Genomic DNA, 20,945 nt, shown 5'->3' with positions numbered 1-20,945 from the left:
CCGGCCGCCCCGCCGCGGGAGGGCCCACGGGCCCTGTGCTTCTGCTCCCTGTAGGGCGGCTCAGGGAGCCCTTCTTCTGGGCTGGACGCGCTGGGCAGTCCCCGTCGCTTCTCCTCCCTGCCGGTCCGTGAGAGTGATCGCAGCCTCCTAGCTCGCGAGACCCAGAGAAGCGCATACGGTCTCACTTTCCGTGGCCCTGAATCCGGGGCAGTTCGGAAGGCAGATCTGAATGTGGGCGGAACCTTCTGCTCTATAGCCTTTTCCTGGGCGGGGAGCGCTGCGCTGCCAGGTCGGGAGACTGCACCCTCACCGCACCGCTGATCTCGCAGTCGCAGAGTCTGTTCATCTCAGAAGGGAGCAGAAATTCAGCTTCACGGTGCTAGGGAGCAGTTTGGTGCACAGCGACTTAATTTGGCTTCAACTGTTGAAATAAGACCATGGGTGGAGATGAGTGAGACGCAATACCCCAGAAGTGCCACCCCTTGCCAGTTTCCTGTGTATTGTGTTAGCATATAACCATATGAACCTTGGCGCCAGGAATGGCGGTGTAGTCCTAGCTACCCAAGAGATTGAGGCAGAAGGATCTCGAGCGGAGTTCGGGGCCAGCCTGGCTGGCAGCATGGCAAGATCCTATTTAAACAATCAAAAATACTCTTAAGTCTTTGGAAGTTGGCGCTGTGGTCACACAATCATGCTGAAAGCATCCAGATGTAAAATGATGGCGAAAAGGTGATACGTTGGAAAACCAACAAATTCACTCAAAACATTAAATCAGAGCTTCTGGACCTCCAGCTCTATTGACACTGTGGGTTAGATAATTGTTGAGGGAGGGTGGTGTGCTACCCTGTGCTTTGCAAGCAACATCTCAGACCTTGTGCCCATCAATAATCAGTACCCCCCACCCCCACTGTGGCAACCAAAAATGTGTCCAGAGATGTGCGGTGGCACTGTAGTTTAGGAAGCCCTTACTCTGAATATTTCTGTAGCTAAGGAAGTTCATGACTGCTGCCCACTGCACCCCCTGCCTGGCTCTTCCCTGGTATTCCCAAATAGGAAGGGCTTTTCCACATCTTCCCCACTTTGATGGTAAACATCAGGGACAGGCACAGCCACCCCAGACGTGGACACACTAGGCCAGTGATGGCTAACCTTTTAGAGCTTTCTATGACACTTGTGCCACCGATTCATCGCCACTGCACTAGGCTGACAAGTTAGGTGGCTGGTTGCTATCAATCCAGCCCCATCTCACACTGACACAATTGCCCTACAGCGGGCAGGTGAAAGCCATCATTTCTGAGGAAAATCCCTAAAGCCCCTGGACATTCAGCACCCAAAATTGAACTAAAGGACCAGGAGGGCTGAGTGGATGAAATAGATTCATTGTATCCACTTGACCCTTAATAGTAACTGCTGTGTTTCCCTTACCCCAGATTCTTCCCTGTGCTATCTCCTTTAATCCTCACAAAAACAGAAAGTCATTACTACCACCTCACAGATGTAGAAATGGATTCAGGTAAAGAAAATTGTTAGTATGAGGCAGACCTGGGGTTCAAATGTGAATACTGAAATGCTTAACAAATTCTCTTGCAGCCAACTTCCATTCCTGGCAACTTTCTCTGGGCTTGTTAAACCTCCCTCTCTGAGCCCCCCCCCCCTTTTTTTCAGGTTGCTAAACTGGAAAAATACCATTTTCAGCATGTCGCTGGAAATGATAAAATATTCCAAGTTCTAGTCATAGTCTAACAAATAACAATCATTTGTATTATTATCATTGATGACAGAAATGAAGAACAATCATAGTAGGTTGAAGGTGTTTACAGACTCTGCGAGGAGATTTGAAGGTAGGTTGAGGTCTGAATAAGACCTATGGATCACACAACTGTTGCTTGTTTTTATGTTTGGAGAAAGGTTCTTACTGTGTTGACCAGTCTGGTCCCAAACTCCTGAGCTAAACTGATGCTCCCACCTCAGACTCCCAAGTGGCTGGGACTATAGCCATGTACCGCCATACGTGGCTTTGTATCTATTTAAACTTCTTGACTTTGATCATTCTCTTAGTCACTTCTCTCCCTGGGACAAAATACCTGGCACTTGCAATTTAAGGAAGGAGAGGTTTATTTTGGTCCATGTTTCAGTCCATAGTTGATGGCCCCAAGGCAGGACGGCATGGCAGGAGGGTCTTGCAGAAAAGAACTAGCAGCATGTTGACCCAGAAACAGAGAGGAGGAACCGGGGAGGGAGATAAACCTTCTAGGTCACACCATAAGTGACCCACTTTTTCTGATGAGACCCAGCCTCCCAACACCAAGCCAGCTGCAGCACCCCATAATCCAGTCACCTACCACAAGCCCCATGGACGGGGAGGGGGTCATCTAGATAAAGACCGTAACAGTGTGCTGTGCTTGGGGAAGAGAATTTTTTTGGTTTAGGAAATACAGATAGGGGTAAAAGGAACATCATATCTTCAGCTTACTCTTAAAGCATTTGTGTGTGTGCGTGTGTGTGTGTGTGTGTGTGTGTTGTGTGAAAGATAAAGCAAATACAATAATATAAATTTAAGGAATACATGTGAAGAGCATCCAGGAATTGCTTGTTCTGTTCTTTGATCGTCCAAAAGTTACAAAGTCCGAAGTTACAAGGATAGGACATACTTCAGGGGCAAGACGCAAAGGTGAAGGTGAGGAATGCAGCATGCACAGCCCTGGGGGAGCACAGCTGTGGTGCTTGGGTTCCACTGTTGGTGCTGGACCCTGGAAGAAAAGCCACTTAGCAGGCAGAACAGGAACAACACTGTTCGTGACCAAAGGCCCAGACCCTGTGAGTTTCCCCCGTGGGCAGAGCAGCATACACTTGCCATTGTAGCTGGTGGCTGCCCCAGCTGTACAGCCGAAGCCCCACTGGCCAGGAAACAAGCCAGTTCAGCGGTGTACCCCAAGAAAGATCAGTGCAGATGACAGCCCAGTTACACCATGGCCCCTGCTTCTACACCCCTCATCCAGTTAGCCGAGGCCATGTAGCTAGGCTGTTTCACGCATATGGAAAAGGGATGTTGAAAGGGGCCACCCGTGGTCAGGCTTCCATGACCTGACCAGTCATCGAGAATTAAATGCACATTTTTTTTTGGCTGTGCCAGGCAAGTGCTCTACCGCTCAGCTACACCCATAGACCAAGTGTACAGATGGGATACCTTCAGGCAGAATTTTTAGCAGACCAAGCCCCAGGAACACTGCTCACTACCATGGCCCATCACTGAGGTGTCCCAGCTCCTGCTGGGTTCTCCAGGCCACGGGAAAGACAGACATGGCCTGCTACCAAAGGTCTGAGCTCTGCCACCAGCAATGTTAGAATGTTACTAGAAAACTGGGTCCTGATGCAGTGGGAACTGTCCCCTTACTCCTCGGTCCTTGGTTTTTTTATGTCCTTGATGAAAGAATTCAGTCGAGACACATAGATGGCCATGCAAAAAATCTAGGTCGAACTTAATGTAAAGAAGATAGAGTTATGCCTTCAAGACAGAAGGTGGGCAGTGCCATAGGATATCTGCACTAAGTGCGCATTTGGATGTCTTATGCATACAAAGATAATTCCTAGGGTTCTGAGAGCTATGGTGATGATGATGTTTATCGACATATTTCTTAGAAGTTACTTTGGAATTGCATAATATCATCCCATCCTTTTTAGATGGTCAGTCTTTTCTCAGGGGCTTTAATCATTAAAACAAAAAACTTGCAAATGATAAATTCCTAATTTAAAACAGGTCCCAACCCAAAGCAGGAGGAATATTTCCTTTCCCAATACCATTGGGCTGTTGGCTGTAGCAGCCAGGAATGCCGTACATCTTGTTTGGAAACTAGACAGTCAGGAGGGCTGAGCATAATATGTAACCTTAAAACATCATCATGCTTTGTGGGATTGCTTTAAGTGTGAGACCTCCCTAATGATTTATATGTATTGTACGTTGAAGTCTCTGTTTCTTACCTGGGATTGAACTCTGGACCTTGCGCTTTCAAGGCAGGTGGCAGAACCACTAACCTAAAACCCTGGCCCCTCTGTTTCTTTACTTAACTGGCAACACATACTATTTTAAAACAGGTTCACTAGTGTCTAACTACCTGCCTAAGAAAACAAAAGACAGTCAGGAACACAAGTGCATCTGGACAGGAAGTAATAGCAGCTGAGGAAGACAGAAGGCATGGAGCCAGGTAGGAGTTCTTGGAATTAGGAAGACAAGTGCCCCCTTTTGAGACTGCCTTCCCCACAGGGTTGCCCCACAAGCTGCATTTGTCCTAGAGACTCTCCTCAGGCCACAGGCTGATGGTGCCTGATGGCTGTGGGGTTGCCTACACAGAACAGGGGAGAGAGTGCAGGAAAGACAAAGAAAGGTGGGCAGGAGGACCTGCAGGGACATCCCGCTCCAAACCTGCATACACCTTCCACAGCTTTGGTGGGGCCAGACCCCACCTGAGAACTGGAAGGAGGATGCAAAGAAAGGTGAGTGTATTCGTTATGGTTCACTAGAGGAATAGATGTAATATAAAATACATGTATGATTATACAGAGGATTTTCTAGGTGGGCTTACAGGATGGGAAGTGGAAGCGTCCCAATTTCCCTCCGTCAGATAGGGGGGAGGTGCAAGATGGCCATCTGTGCACTGGAGAGCAGGAGCAGCCTGTTGAAGCTCAAAGGCCTCAAGCCTGGTTGAGTCTATGTTGAAAGCTGAAGGGACTGTTGGAGGCCTAAGAATCTGCACTGAAAGCCTGAAGGAACTGAAGACAAATGTCCAAAGGCAATGGCGGAAATTGGGACTCCTCCAGAGAAGGAAGGCAGACCTCTTTCTTTCCCTTTTTGTGCCATCTGGGATACAAGCCGCTTGCTTGGTGCCACCCATGTCTGAGGTCTGTCTCCCCTTCTCAGTTTGTGTTTTACGTGTCATCTTCCACAGACACACTCAGAGCTTGCTAATACCCTAGACAATTCTTACTCAAGTCAAGAGACATACAATAATTAATGATCACAGTGAGAAAAAGACATGTGCGCTCAGAGAGGTGGGACACACCAAACACAACAGTGGCAGCAACCACAGAGGACAAGTCCTCAGGAAGAAGCCACTTGACAGCTGTGGAGACAGATGGTCCAGGCTCAACCATGCTGCTCTGCTGCCACAAGGTGCCTAGGCCTGAGCCAATCACAGAGCACTTGGCCTGGGCCTCAGCCAATCAGTGCTGACCATCTAGTGGTCTTCTAGCTCACAGGGTCCACAGAACCTTGCTCTAGGGTTTGTGAGAGCAGATGAAGCATTTGGAAGAAAGGTAAGACCATGAGCCATGTTCTCAGAATGGTTGGATACGCCAGATACCAAAGATCTCAGAAACACTTAACTGTTTTTTTTTTTTCTTTCTTTTTTTTCAGTACTAGGGATTGAACCTAGGGCCTTCACCCTGAGCTACATCCATTCCCCAGCCCATTTTTTAAATTTTTTAAAATTTTGAGACAGGGTCTCAGTTGCCTCAGCTGCAAACTTCTGATCTTCCTGCCCCAGCCTCCCAGGGCACTAGGATCACAGGCATATGCCACCTTGCCCAGCTATTGAACATATTTTTAAAAATTTTTGGAGAGACGTTAGAAGGACATTTTCACAATTTGGGAGTGAAAATGATTTTCTTAACAAGACCTGAAGCCTTCAAAGGAGAAAACTAGGTTGAAATCCAAAAAAATGGATACTTTTGTATGAAAAACAGTATTAATCAAGTTTTGTGAGTTTAGCAGTAGACTGGAGAGATACAGCATATTTAACAAACAAAGATTAATAGATATTATAGACAAATATGAAAATGGTTTCCACAAATCAGTAGGTAGAAAATGGTTCAATAGCAACATAAGTATAATACAAACACATCTCTCTTTAAAAAAAAACAATAACCAATAAACATCTGAAAAGATGAAAAGAGTACCCAGCACTTTGCAATTCAAACAGCAAGGGGTTCATTGGAGCAAAATAGAGATTTGTCATCTCAAAGACTGGCCGAGTGTAGCCATATTCCTAATATGGGCAGAAGTTCTAACAAATTGGTGAAGCCATTTGAAGAGGCAATGTAGTGCTGCTTTCCCAAATGCTAAACACACAGCCTCTGAGCTAGCAGTTCTGCTTCGGCAACCATCTGGAAGAAACATTCTCACATAGTGAATCAGGTGAAATACTAAGATTTCTGGCACTATTGGTAACAGTGAAAAACTCTCTGCCTCCATGCTGGTCAGTAAGAGGTTGATTTTAGAGGGCCAGCGTCCATCTGGAGAGATCTCACTGCCACTCCCCCTGGCCCCCAACTGGACCTCGGGACAGCTGAGGCTCAGGTCCTCAGGTCCCGGGTCCTCTTGCTCCTAATCCTGCACCATCCCATCTGTAGCCACCAGCCACGTGGAGTGCTAGAAAAACGGCCAGCCTTGATTAAGAAGTGCTGCGAGTGTGAAATACACACCAGATCTGAGTCCCTCTCCAGAAATCCCACATTTGGATCCAGACTATGGAATGAAACCCGAGCCAGAACCTGGAGAGGCTCCAGCACCCTGGCCTCTTGCCCTATCTTCCAGCTGACCTCTCCGGGGGTACCAGGTAAGGCTGTGTATCCTGGGCTGAGGCTTCCTGGGTAGGGCTGGAAGGGCACACATCACTGTGGGCCTCTGTCCTGAAGTGTTGAGCCAGCTGGACTGCTGTGGTTCAGGCTTCAGGGTGGGCGGGAGGGAAGGTGGCAAGAAGCTCCCGAAGGGCCCCAGCACACACAGCCGTGCTGGCCTCCAAGGCCCTGCTCCTTTCTTCCAATTCCCAGGCACCTCTGTTCCTTAGATGTGATTGTGGGAGACTCTGAGACACTGGCCTGGGAACTGAGCAGGTGGCACTCTCTTATTAGGTTGGAGGTTGCTAGGGTGACAAGGTGACAGAGTAGTCAGTGTGGCAATGGGGATGGAGGCCTTTTGCCATCAGTCCTAGTTTTCTGCATGGCAGCTCTAATGACAGACTGGTCACCATGGTGACCACAGGCCCTCTCAGGAGCAGAGGCCCTGTCAGGAGAGTCCTCTTCTCCGTACCTGGCTAGAACAGGAAGTAGTGAGTAATACAGGGCCGGAAAAGCAAGCTGGGGTGTGTGGGACATAGTCACCTGCAGCCTACTTGTTCTGACACTGTCTGCAAGCCACTGGAGGGGAGACACCTTTCTGCTGAGTCTGTTGAGGGGCCATCAAGTCCTTTCTACTCATCAGAGCCTGCGTAAGCCATTAGGACACACCTGAGGCCTCCATGGCCCTGCCTGGAGAATGTCTGGCCTGAGGGAGCTGCTGAGGGGAAGGAGCGGGAAGAGACAATGAAAAGGAGGAAACTGTGAACCTCAAACCCTCAACCCGCCTGAGGTGGACCATCTTCTTCTGGAGGCCCTGGGCTGGCCGTGGCTGAGCTGGGAGAAGCCAAGATATTGCTTTGGAAGCCTGGTGAGGAACGGCACGGGGTCCCAGCTCCCCAGGCTGGCTGCTGTGCAGATGCTGGACAACAGAGCCAGGATGGAGGCCACCAAGAAAGAAAAGGTAGGTCTGGTTTCTCAGGGCTTTCTAGAAGCATCCATGTGCCTGACCCTGACTCTCGGTGGCTCCTCAGAGTCTGGTTTACACAGGATCTGGGACACCTTGTGGGGCTAGAAGACCTCTTCCTCCCAAACTGGTTCTGCACCTGGGTGTCAGGCTGCCTGGGGGTCCTGGAAGCAGCCTTCACTGAGGAAAGGCTGAGGGGTTCAGAGCCCCCAGCTAGGGTTTAGGGGACTCGGGCTTTAGTGGGCCAGATTTTGAGGCAGCATCTATGTACACTGACAGGTCCAAAATGCCTAGAGGAAGGTTTCCTCTTTCACCCAGGAAGCATTTCCCTGGGTTGTGAGAGCTGGGTTTCTCTGGGGAGGACAGAGAAGCCACTTTTTCCAGCAACAAAGAGAGATGAACATGTCCTCTGAGCAGCCCTGGGATGGGATGTGAGCAGAAGAGAGATGAGGATGGGGAATTTGCTGTGAAATGCTGAGGGAGAACACACCCCCACCTCCCCTGCTCCGTGGCACAATTCAGTCCTTGGGCATGTTTCCCCTGGGTCCTCTCCTCTGTGTGAAATGACAAGGTCAGCACAAACACTCGCCGGTGTCCTTCTGCAGAGCTAATGACAGCAGAAGAAAGAAAAACAACCAGTCTAGCCAGGGGGGCCCACACAGCGCAGGCAGTGGAAGGCTGGGGGACCAGCCAAGTCCCATATCTACCTGTCACCGGAGCTATGGTTTGGATCAAAGATTCTGCTCAGAGGGGCTGCTTCAGACCACCCAGGGAAGGACAGTAGTGACTTTGTTGGTGCAAGCAGAGGGCTGGCTAGAGATGGTGAGGCGAATGTGTGGGCTGGATATCTAGTGCTTTCCCCAGACCCAGAGAGAAGCCATGCTGTGTGTGTGCCTATGTGCACGCATGCTCCTGGGTGTATAGTGAATCCCTTCAGAAAAGTCCCTGCAGAGCTGTCCTGAGCCCTGCTTCACAGCAGCTTGTAGGGTGAACCACCTCTTGCGTGCTCACACTCGGGCTCCAGGGCTGCCCACACCCTTCCCATTTCTGGGAGAGGTGCTGGTTATGGCCAGGCCAGCTGTGGAATGGGGGACCTGGGGCTCAGGTACAAAATTGAAGGTGCACCAAAACTATCAGTTATCAAGACAAACACTATTACAACATGATATTTTTTAAAGTTTAACGTTTCTTAGTATGTGATCATAGAACATAATAATCGTGCTTTTCATGGAGAGTCTGTATCCCTGAGATGAAGCCTGCTTGGTTGAGATGAGTGATTTTTTTTTCTTTTATTGAGTTTATTGGTACATTTTAGGTATACAGTACAGTTACATTCATTATTGGAATCTTGTACCTCTACATGACCGGTCTTGGTTCTCATTTTTTCCCCTTGTCCCTCCCCTCCCTTTACCCCCTCCTCCTCTCCCCACTAACAAACACTTTATTTCCATTTTTTCATATTTTTTTCTTTTCCCTTATTACCTTTCCCCTACCCTTCCCACTTTCCCTACACCTTTAACCCTTTTCTTCCCATTTCACAATGTCAGTTATCTCATTAGGATCTTATGTGCTATTATAGTTTATTCACACCAGAGAAACTATTCAGCATTAACACATGTGTGACTTATTTATTTCACTTAGGAGTATATCCTTAATATGTACCCATTTTCCTATAAATGAATCTAATTTCTCATTCTTTGTGGCTGAGTAGTAGTATTCCATTTTATAGAAAAACCACATCTTTATCCAATCTCCAACTGATGGGCAAAAGGGCTGTTTCCAAGTTTTAGCTATTACAAACTGTGCCACTATAAACATGGATGTGCATGTATCACTCTGGTTTGATTCTTTTAATTCTTTTGGAAAGATACCCAGAAGAGGGATGGCTAGGTCAAATGGAACCTCTAGTCCCAGCTCTTTGAGGTATCTCCATATTGATTTCCATAGTGGTTGCAGCAGATTGCACTCCCACCAACAATGGAGAAGGGTTCCTTTCTCCTCACAACCCCACAGACATTTGTCATTGGTTAATTTCTTGATGGTAGCCATTCTTTGTGGGGTGAGGTGGAATCTCAGTGTTGTTTTCATCTGCATCTCTCGAATGGCCAGTGATATGGAACATTTTTTCATATATTTATTTGCTGCTTTTACTTCTTTGTCTGAGAAATATCTGTTCATTTCAGATGCCCATTTTTGAATCGTGTCTATATTTGGGAGGACTGATTGTTTTGAGTTCTTTATAGATTCTAGATAATAGTCCTTTGAGGAGCAGCTGATAAAATTTTTTCCCCACATTGTAGGTTGTCTCTTAGTTCTGTTGATGATTTCTTTTGCAGTGCAGAAGCTTTTTGATAAGATGAGTCCCAGTTGATTCTTTCTGCTAGTTCCTGTGCTACTAGGATTTGTTCATGAAGTCTTTTCCTATGCCATTGTCTTCAAGAGTTCTGCCTAACTTATCTCCCAGCAAGTTTAGTGTTTCTATTTTAATATTTAGATCTTTAATCCACTTGGATTTTAATTTAGTGCATGATGAAGGATAAGGGTCTAGTTTTAATCTTTGGCAGGTTGAGATCCAATTTTTCCAACACCATTTATTAAAGAGGCCATCCTTCCTCCAGTGGGGATGGTCAGCTCCTTTGTCAAAGATGAGTTGGCTGAGTACATGTGGAGTTGTTTTTGTGTCTTCCAGTCTGTTCCACTGATCCTCAGGTCTGTTTCTTTGCCAGTACCATGCTGTTTTTATCACAGTGGCTTTGTAGTATAGTTTCAAATTGGGAATTGTTATACCTACTGCCATGTGTCTGCAGCCTAGAATGGCTTTTGCTATTCTAGGTCTCTTATGATTTCAAATGAATTTTTGGATTCTTTTTTTCTAGTTCTGTGAAATATAGTGTTGGCATTTCAATTGGCATCTTCCCTGAAGTTCTTATAGAATATATCAGGTAAATATATCAGGTCCTGGGCTTTTCTTAGCTGGTAGTTTATTTAGTTTTTGTTGTTATTGTTATTGTTGTTTTTCCACCTCAATTTCATTGCCTGTTATTGGATTAATTAGGGTTTTTATAATCTTTTTTATATCTTTGGAAATTTGTAGGTATCTAAAAATCTATTCATTTTTTTCTGGATTCTCCAATTTATTGGGATGCAATTTTTCGAAAATAGTTACTGATGATTGTCTGGATTTTGGCAGTGTCTGCTGTGATTTCATCTTTTTCATTTCTGATTGAATTGATTCGGGTCTTTTCTTTTTTAATGAGATTGGATAAGGTTTGTCCATTTTGTTAATTCTTTCTAAAAACCAGCCTTTCTATTCAGTGATTCCTTTTGCTTTAGTTTTAGTTCCACTTTCATTAATTTCTGCTCAGATCTTTAAAATTTATTTCCTTGCACCAGCTTTGGGTTTGGATTGTTCTTGTTTGTCTAGGTACCTGAGATGCATCATTAGGTTATTTATTTGGGCACGCTTCATTTTTGTGATGTGGCCATTCATAGCTATCAACTTCCCTCTTGGGACTGCTTCCATTGTGTACCAGTACATTGTACTGCCATCATCACTTGGTTGTAGGAAATGTCTGATTTATACCTTAATTTCTTCTGTGACTCACTGATTATTCAAGAGTGTATTGTTTAATCTCCATGTGTTTGCATAATTTCTATGGTTTCTTTTATGCTGATTTCTAGTTTCCTTGCACTATCATCTGGGATAATTTTGGATCATTTGTATTTATTTAAGCATGTTTTATGGGCTATGCAGTTGATTTTAGAGAAAGTTCCATGTGCTGCTAGAAGACTATATATCCTGCTTTCGTTGGGTGGAACACTCTGTAGATATTTATTTAGTCCCTTTATATGATTGTGTGGTTCAACTGATATTTATTTGCTGATTTTTTTTGTCTAGTTGATCTGTTTGTGACAGTGGGGTACTGAGTCTCCCACTATAATTGTGTTGATATGTATCTGATCTGTAGCGTCCAGTGATGTTTCTTTTTAATTTTTTATTAGTCCATGTTTGCAGTACAAAATGTTTACCTTCCTTGTGTGGAGTTGGTGCATGTACTTAACACATCTTAATTCATTTTCTCATTCTCCTTCTTTCCCCATCCTCCCCTGCCAGCCATTTCTTGATCCCTTCCCATTTGAAAAAGATCTCTCTACTTCACATTATCTCTTATTTTGCTTTTTATTTATAATTTAGGTTTTTCATATAAGAGGAACTTTGTGACATTTAAGCTTGTGTGTCTGATTTAGTCCACTTAACATTATGGTCTCAAGGTGCCTCCCTTTGTCAGAAATGATTTAAGTTTATATTTCTTTATGGCAGCATAGTACTCCACAGTGTGTAAATGACTCTTTTTAAAAATCCATTTATCTGTTGATGGACATTCAGGCTGCTTGCAGTTATGCTGCTATAAAAATGGGTAGGCATGTATCACTATAATGCAATGTCCTTAACTCTTTTGGGAAAATACCTAGGAGGGGACAAGCTGGGTCAAATGGAATTTCTATTTTAAATTTTTGTGTATTTGTTTGTTTTAGGTTTGGGTTTTTTTGTGTGTGTGTTTGTTTGTTTGTTGAGACAAGGTCTCACTATGTAATTCAAGCTGGCCTTGAACTCAGTATGTAAGCCAGACTGGCCTTGCTCTCGTGGCGATCCTCCCAAGTGCTAGGATTACAGGCATGTGCCACCACACCTGGCTATTTTTCATTTTTGAAAAAAAATCTCCATATTGAGGGCCGGGGATATAGCTCAGTGGCACCATGACTGTCTGGCAAGCACAAGGTCCTGAGTTCGACCCCTGGTACCACAAAACAATAAAAAAAATTTTTTAAATCTTCATATTGATTTTCATAGTGGTTGTACTATTTTAAACTCCCAACAACAATGCAAAAAGGTTTCTTTTTCTCTGAAAGCCTCTCCAGCATTTACTATTATTTGATTTCTTGATGATGGCCATTCTTTCTGGGTGAAGATGAAATCTCAGTGTTGTTTTAATTTGCATTTCCCTAATGGCCATTGATTTTGAGCTTTTCCTCTGTATTTATTGGCCACTTGTACTTCTATGAAGCATCTGTTCGTTTTGGTTGCCTATTTTTTGGCTGGGTTTTTTATTTTGGAGGGGTCTATTTTTTTTAGTTCTTTCTTCTCTGTCTGAAGAAGAGCAGGCAAAAATTTTTTCCCACTCTGCTGATTGTCTTTTCACTTTGTTAGTTGTTTCCTTTACTGTGAAAAAGCTTTTTAATTTTACATAATTCCACTAGTTGATACTTGGTACTATTTCCTGTGTAAATGGAGTTCTGTTCAGGAAATCCTTGCCTATGCTTACTACTTCAGTAGTTTTACCTATTTTATCTTCCAGCAGGTAAAGTGTTTCTGTTTTAACATTTAGTTCTTTGATACATTTTTATTTTAGTTTAGTACATGGTGAGAGATATGGGTTTAGAGTCAACCTTCTGCATGTGGATAGCCAGTTTTCCCAACACCATTTATTAAAGAGGCTGTCTTTCCTCTAGGGTATGTTTTTTTGTCTGTCTGTCAAAGGTCAAATAGTTAAATGTGCTTGGGGTTTTTTCTGCATCTTCTGTTCTGTTCATTTGATCCTCATGTTTGTTTTTGTGCAAATAATATGCTATTTTTATCACTATAGCTTTGTAACACAATTTCAATCTGGGATTGTGATGCCTCTCGCTTTGTTCTTATTACCCAAGATTGCTTTTCCTATTCTGTGTCTCTTCTGGTTCTATAGGAATTTTAGGATGGTTTCCTCTAGTTCTGTGAAGAGTGCTGTTGCTGTTTTGATTGAAATTATGGTAAATCTGTATATCAGTTTTAGAAGTATGACCATTTTGACTACATTGGTTCTGCCTATCCAGGAACAGAGGAACTCTTTCCATTTTCTGGTGTCCTCTTTGATGTCTCTTTTCAGCACACTGCATTTTTCACTTGTAGAGGTTTCCTCAGGTTAATTCCTGAGTATTTAATTTTTCTTGATGCTGTTTGAATGGTATTTTTTTCCCTAATTTCTTTCTCAGTTGGTTCATTATTAGTGTGCGGGAATGCTATTGATTTTGTGTTGATTTTGTATCCTGCTACATTACTGAATTTGGTTATTAATTTTAAGAGTCTTTTAATGGACATTTTTGGAGTCTTCTAAGTACATCATGTCATTTGCAAGTAAAGGTAATTTTGTCCTCTCCTTTCCTTTATTTTTTTTCCTGCTTGATCGCTGTTGCTCATGTTTTGAACAGGAGTGGTGATAGTGAATGTTCTTATCTTGTTCTTTATTTTAGAAGAAAGCTTTCACTTTTCCCCATTTAATATATCATAAATGGTTTTTATCAGATTGAGATAAAGTCCTTTTATATGTATTTTCTTCAGTACTTTTTTTTTCAGTACTGGGGATCAAACTCCAGTTCTTGCACTTGTGAGGCAGGTGGCAGAACCACTGAGCTAAATCCCTGGCCCCTTCAGTACATTTATAGTGAAAAGATATTGGATTTTGGCCAGGCATCATGGTGCATGCCTGTAATTCCAACACTTAGGAAGCTGAACTAGGAGAATCACTGCAAGTTTTTTAAAGATAGAGTCTCACTTGCTATGTAGTTCAGGCTGGTCTTGAACTCACTGTGTAGCCCAGGCTGGCCTCAAACTCAAGGCTATCCTTCTGCCTCAGCCTCCTGAGTGGTGGCTTGAGCCATCATGCCCAGCTGTCCTTGCTTCTTTTTATGTGAGGTATTATATTTATTGATTTCATATGTTAAACTATCCTTGATCCCCTGTGATGAAGCCTACTTGGTCATGGTGAATGATCTTTTTGATGATTCATTGAATTCCATTTGCTGGTATCTTGTTTGAGGATCTTTGCATTTATATTTATTAAAGAGATTGGTCTGTGGTTCTCTTTTTTGGTTGAATTCTTTTCTAGTTTTGGAGTCAGGGTAATGCTAGCTTCCAGGAATGACTTTGGGAGAACTCCTTCCCTTTCAACTTCATTAAAAAGTTTGAGGAGTATTGGTGTTAGATACTTCCTGAAGTTTTTGTAGAATTCATCAGTGAATTCATCTGGGCTCTTCTTACTTGGTTGTTTTAAAAATTATTTTTATAGCAAAACTTTTATTGGTACATTTTAGGCATACATAATGATAACACTTATTGTAAGGAATTTGTACCTGTACATGATACAGCCCACTTCCTTTTTCCATTCCCCTCCTCCCCTCAAGCCCCTTCCCCTCCCTGTGTACAAAAGCTGTTTCCATTTTTTCGTGTTTTCTTTTTGTTTTTCTTGTCCCTTCCTTCCTTGCTCCCTCCCTTCTCCCTTGTTCCCCTTCCCATTTTAACATTTTCTTCCTGTTTCCCAATATCTATTACATATTTTAGTCCTTATTTCCACTTTCTCACACCAGAGAAACAATGCGGTATTTTAGTATATGTGCTGCCAAAGCAAACACAACAATGTGGCATTTAAACATGTGTGTCTGATTTATTTCACTTAAGAGCATGTTCTCAAGGCCCATCCATTTAGCTATAAATGTCTCAAGCTCACCCTTTTTATGGCAGAGTAGTACTCCATTGTGTGTGTGTGTGTGTGTGTGTGTGTGTGTGTGTGTGTAATCTTCTTTATCCATTCATTGGTTGATGGGCCTTTGGGCTGTTTCCAAGATTTAACTATTACAAACTGTGCCATTCTAAAAATGGTTGTGCATATATTGCTGTAATGCTTTTAATTCTTTCAGGAAGATACCAGGAAGAGGAATAGTTTCAGTTTTTTGGGAAATCTCCACACTGATTTCCACAGTTGCACCAGTCTACACTCCCACCAACAGTGGAGAAGGGTTCCTTTTTCCCCATGACCCCTCCAGCATTTGTATTTGTTGATTTTTTGATAACAGCCATTCTTTCTGGAGTGAGGTGGAATCTCAGAATTATTTTAATTTGCATCCCTTGAATGACCAGTGATATTGAACATTTCTTCATATCTTCATTTGCTGTTTCTATTTCTTCATTTAAGAAGTGTCTATTCATTTCAGAAGCCCATTTTGGTATTGGGTCTTTAAATTTGGGGGGATCTGATTTTTTTAGTTCTTTGTATATTCTAGATATTGGTCCTTTGTCCAAGGAACATCTGGTAAAAATTATTTTCCCATGCTGTAGGTTGTCTCTTCACCCTGTTGATGGTTTCCCTTGCTGTGCAAAAGCTTTCTAATAAGATGAGACCTTTGCAGTATTTTTCCATTGGTCTGGGTTTTGTTCATGAAGTCTTTGCCTACTCCTATGTCCTCAAGCATTCTACCTTTTCTCTCTTCCAGCAGATTTAGTGTTTCCATTTTAATAGATCCATTTTGATTTTAGATTAATGCATTGTGAAAGATATGGGTCTAGTTTTAATCTTTGGCTTTGGAAAGCCAGTTTTTCCAGTACCACTTACTGAAGAGGCTTTCTTCCAATAAAGCTGTTCAGCTTCATTGTCAGAGATAAGGTGGCTGAATAAGTCTGGAGTTGTTTCTGCCTCTTCTAATCTGTTGCATTGATCCTCAGGTCTGTTTTTTTTTTTTTTCCGCAAACCACACTGTTTTTATCACAGTAGCTTTGTAGTATAATTTCAGGTCAGGGATTGTGTTGCCCCCTGCCTTGCCTTTGTTGCCCAGAATTGATTTTGCTATTCTAGGTCTCTTCAGGTTCCAAATGAATTGTAGGATTGTTTTTTCTAGTTCTGTGGGGTGTGCTGTTGGAATTTTGACAGGGAGTGCATTAAATCTGTATAACTATAGGATCCAATCACATACATTTCCTTGGGGTGGGAGATTGCAGTATACTATACCACACTATTGTTGATGACCTTAAGGCAATGCAGATATTAGCACCCCAAGAAAACTGATCAATAATATCAGTTATGTCACCTTGGCTATAGTAATAAAGTCAGCATCACTGATACCATCAAATACAAACTGAGTATTGAAAACCTCTAAGGACCAATAATGTACCATGCTTAGCCATAAAAATTAGATCTATAATTGTAGTGTGAGCTACAGTACAATTATTGACCTATAGGAAATATCTTCTCAGTGGAAGAACTTTACCTCACTAACAATAGAGCAATATTCAACAGTAATAAAGTTAACCAGCTAGCTAGGGCATCATAAAGCTTAGTAGTTATACTTGCAAATGTAGAGGGGGTGGAAACTGGAGAATAAAAAAATGTTTAAAAAATAGCCAATGAGATATGAGAAGGAGGAGAGAAAAGTGAGGGGTCCTACTGAGAAGTAGAAGAAAATTAATAATGTTAGAGAACAGTTGCAGGAAATAACAAATGTGAAAAAAGAACTCAAAAGACAAACAGAAAGCAAAATATAGAAAATAAAGATAAGAAAGGAGAGAAAAAATTTTGATTGAGTTTATTGGTACTTTTTAGGTATACAGTACAGTTATATTCATCACTGGGATCTTGTACCCTTACATGACAGGGCTTGGTTCTCATTTTTTCCCCATACCCCTGCCCTCCCTTCTCCCCCTCCTCCCTTCCCTGTTTACAGAAACTTTATTTCCATTTTTTTGTTTTCTCAGATTTTGTTTTCTTTTCCCTTATTTCATTTCCCCTATCCTTCCCATTTCCCCTACACCTTTAACCCTTTTCAAGAAGAGAAGAATTGAAAGGGAGAAAAGGTGAGAAAAGAAACTAAGATGAAAAAATGAAAGAAAAATCCCCAAACCCGTGAAAAAGCCAGTGAAGAAAAGATAAAAATGATAAAAGCTAATGAAATCAAAACTCTATTCACCCCAGACTGTGGTTACTGTGCAAGACGAGATGCGTCACTGCTCCTGTTGGTAGATGGGAAATGCAATCAGCCCTCTGGTCTCTGCTGGGTGTGGGCCATGGGGAGAGGATTCAAGTGGACTATTGTTCTAGAGTCTTATTGCTCCCTTCTCTCCCCAGGCATTGCCCTCATCCAGGGTCAGGGTGGTTGGTTAGTCATTGTCTCCGCCACCGCTTCCAAGGGGAAGCAAAATGTAAAGTTGGCTATGGTCTCGCCTTTGTGTCGTGAGAGCCACACCTGTCCAGAGATGCAGACAGACCCAGCAATGTCTCAGAAGCAGGGGCAGAGGGGGCTTCTGCTGGCAGAGGTGCAGGCAGAGCCCAAGGCAGGTGGGTCATGTTGCCACCCAAACCCTGAGCAAAAGGAGACCCCGTGGGCAAGAGGGAGGGACCTCAGGGGGCAAGAAGGTGTCCACTCTACCATAGGAGCACTAAGGCCCTGCTACCAACACCAACAATGGGTGGCAGATGGCACCATGTTGCAGTGGTCACCTCCTCATGCTCCTCTTCTTCTTCTGTGGTACTGGAATTAAACCCAGGGCCTTAGCACTGAGCTGCGTCCCCAGCCCTTTTTATTTTCACTTTGAGACAGGGTCTTGCTAAATCACTAAGTTGCCCTGACTGGGCTCAAACTTGTGATTCCCCCTGCCGCAGCCTCCTAAAGTGGTGGGGTTACAGGGAGGGCCACTGCTTGCCCCCCACCATTGAGGGATCCTCATGTCATCATTTGCAAAAGGACCCACCTCCAAGGCCAATTTCTAGGACCACCAATCATTAACATTTCTCCTATCATTTAAGTATTCCCCTCAGTTTTGAAAATTTATATTATTTGAAAATCTTCCCTATCCTACTTAATGTATTGATATAAGTTTTGCATAGAAAGTTCTCTGTAATGAAATCCCTTCTTCAGTCCTGAAGTTGTTTAATGATGTCCTTTCTGCTGTGCTTCATCAGAATACCAAGTGCCCATCTATTTTATCTAGTTAATAAAATTAATAAAATTTATCTAGTTAATAAAATTGGCTTGTTTATATATGTATTGGTATAGGGGATTGAACCCAGGGCCTTTGTATTGAGCTACCTCTCTAGGGCTTTTTGTTTAGTTTAGTTTAGTTTTGTTTTTTGTTATTGTTGTTTGAGACAGGATTTCACTCAGTCTAAATTGCCAATGCTAGGCTAGAACTGTGATTCTCCTGCCTCAGCCTCCCAGAGATTATTGGTGTGCTCCATCATACCCAGTTTATTGGGTTTTTGCTTGTTTATTTGTTTTTTATTTTGTTTTAAGAACTAGGTTGAAATTTATTGATCAAGTTACCGTTGCTTCTGTTCGTGTGTTTTCTGTATAGTTTGTATCATTATCAATTCCTTTATTCCAATTTTCTTCTAGTTTATTGTATCTTCTCTGTGTTGGACTTTTCGACATCGTGAGAAAAATACTTTGCTCACTCACTGATTTTCCACTTCATTTTTATTAAGTGCATATTCAGGTGAGAATGTTTCCCTGTGCACCACTTTATCCATCAGCCACACTTTTTAGCCAGGTTCCCCTGGTCATTCATCTATAAAGGGTCTGAAATTCAGCCAGGTGTGGTGATTCAGGCGTTAAAACCAGTGCTCTGGGAGACTGAGGCAGGAGGATCACAAGTTCAAGCCCAGCCTGGACAACTTAGTGGCCCTACCTCAAAATAAAAAAAAATTTTAAAGGGTGGGGAAAACTCAGGGTGAAGACCCTGGGTTCAATCCCCAGTAGGCCTGTAATCCAAGGCATTTGAGCAGTGCCTCCCCTTCCAAAGTGCATAGTATTTGAGGTTGCTCCTCTCCACACTGCTGGACTGCCTCAGCCTCAGGTGCCGACAGCCCCTCTCTGCGCCTGGCTCTGAGCCTCCTGAGTTGCTCACACCTCTGGGAGTCCTGAAGTTCCCTCTCTGGAATGTGCTTCTTCTACGCCAAGGGCTGCAGGGAAGAGGCATGAGAAACCCTGTCCCATTGCTCCAGAGAAAACCTATCAGTTCCCAAACCCCCTGTAGCTCTGTCAGTTTGAAAGTCATTTGTCTTTTTTCTCCTGTTTTTTCTTTTCCCTTCTTACCTTTCCCCTACCCCTCCCACTTCTCCTACTCCTTTAGAACTTTCTTCCTATTACACAACATCAAGTATAAATTTTTATCCTTATTTACACTTTTAGCTTTTCATACCAGAGAAACTATTTGGTATTTACACATGCCTGTCCTATTAATGTCACTTAAGAGCATGGCCTCAGTGTGCATCCACTTAGCTATAAATATCTCTAGTTTCTTGTTCTTCCCCCACCATACCCCTGCCCTCCCTTCACCCCCTCGATCCTTCCCTGTTTATAAAGACTTTGTCTCCATTTTTTCCTTTTCTCATATTTTTTCTTGTCCTTTCTTTCCTTTCCCCTGCCCTTCCCACTTCCCCTACACTTTTAGCCCTTTTCTTCCTATTTCACATTATCACTTATACAATTTGGATCTTATTTATACTTTTAGTTTTTCATACCAGAGGGACTATTTGGCATTTACACATGTGTGTATTACTTATTTCACTTGAGAGTATGGCCACAATATACATCCATTTTCCTATGAATGACTCTAGTTTCTCATTCTTTATGGCTAAGTATTTTTCCATTTTAGAGAAAAACTACATCTTCTTTATCCAGTCTCCAACTGATTAGTTTCATGTTCTTTATGGCTGAGTAGTACTCCATTTTATTAAAGCACACACACACACGCACACACACACACACACACACACACACACACACACATCTTTAACCAGTCTCCAGTTGATGGACAATTGGGCTATTTCCAAGTTTTAGCTATTACAAACTGGGCTGCTATAAACATGGGTGTGCATATATCACTGTGTATGATTCTTTTAATTCTTTTGGGAAGATACCCAGAAGAGGAATAGCTGGGTAAAATGGCACCTCTAATTCTAATTGTTTAAGGTATCTCCATGTTGATTTCCACAGTGGTTGCACCAGTCAGCACTCCCACCAATAATGAAGAAGGGTTCCTATCTCCCCACAACCCCACCAGCATTTGTTATTGGTTGATTTCTTGATAGCAGCCATTCTTTCTGGGATGAGGTGGAATCTCAGTGTTGTTTTCATTTACATCTCTTGAATTACCAGTGATGTTGAACATTTTTTCATATGTTTATTTGCTGCTTTTACTTCTTTGTCTGAAAAATGTCTGTTCATTTCAGATGCCCATTTTTTGTTGTGTTTTTTTTCTTTTTATTGAGTTTATTGGTACAATCTACAATACAGTTACATTCATTATTGGGATCCTGTACCTTTATATAATAGGTCTTAATTCTCATTTTTTCCCCTTGTCCCTGCCCTCCCTTCATCCCCTCCTCCCCTCCCCATTTACAAACACTTTATTTCCATTTTTTCAGTTTCTCATATTTTTTTCCTCTCCCTTATTACCTTTCTCCCACCCTTCCCACTTTCCCTATACCTTTAGCCCTTTACTTCCTATTTCACATTATTAATTATCTCATTAGGATCCTGTGTACTATTATAGTTTTTCACACCA

General features: G+C 42.8%; 1 long non-coding RNA gene across 2 annotated transcripts in view; it reads left to right on the top strand.

Moving 5' to 3' along the window:
• The first annotated feature begins 346 nt into the window (after positions 1–346).
• Positions 347–20,945, top strand: part of LOC104862745 — a 27,681-nt gene continuing 7,082 nt past the window's right edge. Inside the window, exons 1-5 of one of the 2 annotated variants that reach the window (XR_780430.2) lie at positions 347–729; positions 1,782–1,841; positions 4,093–4,202; positions 6,406–6,611; positions 7,256–7,573. This is a non-coding gene — a long non-coding RNA (uncharacterized LOC104862745). Of the gene's footprint in view, positions 1,514–1,781; positions 1,842–4,092; positions 4,203–6,405; positions 6,612–7,255; positions 7,574–20,945 lie in introns of both variants that reach the window. The other variant, XR_780429.2, reaches the window with a different exon arrangement.

The sequence above is a fragment of the Fukomys damarensis genome, unplaced genomic scaffold (genome assembly GCF_012274545.1).
Source record: "Fukomys damarensis isolate Sample0158 unplaced genomic scaffold, DMR_v1.0_HiC HiC_scaffold_17, whole genome shotgun sequence".
Lineage (NCBI taxonomy): Eukaryota > Metazoa > Chordata > Mammalia > Rodentia > Bathyergidae > Fukomys > Fukomys damarensis.
This window is presented reverse-complemented; position numbering and strand designations above follow the sequence as displayed.